At 37.3% G+C, this 2,692-nt stretch overlaps 1 pseudogene; it reads left to right on the top strand.

Annotated features, from left to right (window-relative positions):
- Positions 1–1,766: 1,766 nt before the first annotated feature.
- Positions 1,767–2,345, top strand: LOC101978684 (large ribosomal subunit protein uL6 pseudogene; annotated as a pseudogene).
- The last annotated feature ends 347 nt before the right edge of the window (positions 2,346–2,692 follow it).

The following is a 2,692-nucleotide window of genomic DNA, read 5'->3' as shown; positions in this document are numbered from 1 at the left end:
GAACTTTTTGTTAGCTGAAAATGCTTTTGTGATATTGGTGTTTCATTGCAAGTTTTCTTTTCAATGTTATTTATTTTCAACTATTTGGGAAAAAGAGAACAAAAACAATCATTTTGAAAATCTGAAGTAAAAATTCCCATCACACCCAAAATAGTAATTAATCATGCCTTAAAATTCAACAAATGTATAAGAAAATATTTAAATTATTAGAACAATAGAATTTTCCCATTCTATGTTTCTAATTTTAGTTCTTTTATTCTTAAAACATTTCAAATTTCTGGAAAAATATAAAGAGAAACATAACAAGCACTTATTATATACCACTGGGAATTTTTAAATACAGATTATTATTTACAAATGTAAATAAAGTTCCTCGTTGGTGTATTTTCCCTTTCTCCCCTCCAAAAAATAACTTCTAGTCCTATCTCAAAATGTGACTTGTTCCTTCTCACTGCTTTGGAAATCCAAACTTTCTTCTTAAAATCCAGCCTTCTTACATTCCACTGAGCTGTTTATCACCTTTGTGGAACCCTATGCTATTTTTTTTTTTTTTAACTCAGAAGCACTCAACCACTGAGCCACATCCTCAGCCCTAGTTTGTATTTTATTTAGAGACAGCATCTCACTGAGTTGTTTAGCAAGCCTCCCTGTTGCTGAGGTTGGCTTTGAAGTGTGATCCTCCTGCCTCAGCTTTGCCAGCTTCTGGGATTACAGGCGTGCACCACCGTGGCTGACAAGGAAACATACACATTTTAAAGGATGTAACTACTGTTGTTCTAAACAAGAAAAACCCTCACTTACATTCTCTGAGCCTGACTCTTGAGGGACAGGACCTCACCTTGCCTTTCTCCACAGACATTGGATTGGAGGCCCAGAGACGTGAACTGCACGGAGGTACATAGCCTGCAACAGAATCCCAGTTACTTCAAATTCCAGAGCTAGCGAGCTTACCACACTGTTCTGTGCTTCTTAACTCTGTATTTGACACATATTAGCTCTAGATTAGTCTTCAATTCCATTGCACTTAAGATTAGCTGCTTTGGATATGTTCTTAGTTTTGTAACAGAGGTAGGCTCTGGTTTCCTAGACTGAATCTCCTATGAATGCAGGATTTTTTGAACCTTTCTTTCAATTGCCCACTCACCTCAGAGTATCTAGCATGGAGCTCTGCTCTCAGCCCTTTCTGACTGATGAGGGTCTAATTAGCCTGAGATTCCTCTCTGACAACCAGCCAGAAAGTTTCTGTGTTGAAAAATCTATTATGGCAGAGATTAAAACTGGGATCTATAGTTATTATGACAGGGTGAATGGAATGTCACTGAGAAAACAAATTTACTACATTTCAGCTCAACAACTTGTTTGCTATTGCATAAAGTCCAAGAAAAATCTCTCTGATTCATACTTTTCTTTGGCTGCTAGTATATACTGAGAATTACAGACAAATTCTGCCTATCATGTACACTGCAGTATAAACAATTATGAGTGATCTTACTTAAAAAGTTATTTTATGAGGAGAAAACAAAAGCTTGAGAAATTACTGAAATAAAAATAAATGCAAAGTATAATGCAGTTCCAAGGATGACTATTTATGATGTTCAAATTATATTTTCCAGAAGTTTGGATATAGGTGCCCTGTGGCCAGGTGTGGATCTTGAGAGATCATCTTTCAGCAATGAAAGAGAATAAGCAATGAGCTAATCAGGTTTCAAAGGTCTATTTAAAAGACACTTAAAGAATTTTCCGGTTCTCTCTTTGCTGCATCTACTTCGAGAATGAAGACCATTCTCAGCAATCAGACTGTCCACATTCCAGAAAATGTCAATAGTACTCTGATGGGATGCACAGTTATTGTGAAGGGCCCAAGAGGAACCCTCTGGAGGGATTTCAATCATATCAGTGTAGAACTCAGCCTCCTTGGAAAGAAGAGGCTACGGGTTGACAAATGGTGGGGAAATAGAAAGGAATTGGTCATTGTTAATACCAACTGTAGTCATGTACAGAACATGATCAAGGGTGTTATACTGGGCTTCTGTTACAAGATGAGGTCTGTGTATGTTCACTTCCCCATCAATGTTGTTATTCGGGAAAATAGGTCTCTTGTCAAAATCTGAAATTTCTTGGGTGAAAAGTACATCTGCAGGGTTCAGATGAGGACAGGTGTTGCTTGTTCAGTGTCTCAAGCTCAGAAAGATGAGTTAATCCTTGAAGGAAATGATATTAAACTTGTTTCAAATTCAACCACTTTAATTCAGTAAGCCGAAACAGTGAAAAACAAGGATATCAGAAAATTTTTGGATGGTATTTATGTTTCTGAAAAATGAAGAGTTCAGCAGCCTGATGAATAAGATCTAAGAGTTATCTAGTCACAGAAACACGTCCTGGAGTTGATTTGATATTGATGTTTCAGTGATGCAATAAAAGATCTCTATTGACTTTGGATTTAATCCTTTCCAACAGGTTGAATAAACTTTAGTGTCCTTTCAAAGGAACAGAAGAGGAAAAAAGAAAAAAAGAATTTTACCACCTGGCATGGTGACACATGCCTGTAATCCAGCCACTGGAGAGGCTGAGGCAGGAGGATTAGGATTGCAAATTCAAGATCAGCATCAGCAACCTAGTGGAACCTGTCAAAAATAAAATAACAAAGGATTGGGGATGTAGCCCAGTGGTTAAGTGCCCTGGGTTCAGTCCT

The sequence above is a fragment of the Ictidomys tridecemlineatus genome, chromosome 1 (assembly GCF_052094955.1).
Source record: "Ictidomys tridecemlineatus isolate mIctTri1 chromosome 1, mIctTri1.hap1, whole genome shotgun sequence".
NCBI classification, from domain to species: domain Eukaryota; kingdom Metazoa; phylum Chordata; class Mammalia; order Rodentia; family Sciuridae; genus Ictidomys; species Ictidomys tridecemlineatus.
Note: the sequence above shows the minus strand (reverse complement) of the source record. Positions and strands in the feature narration are given on the sequence as shown.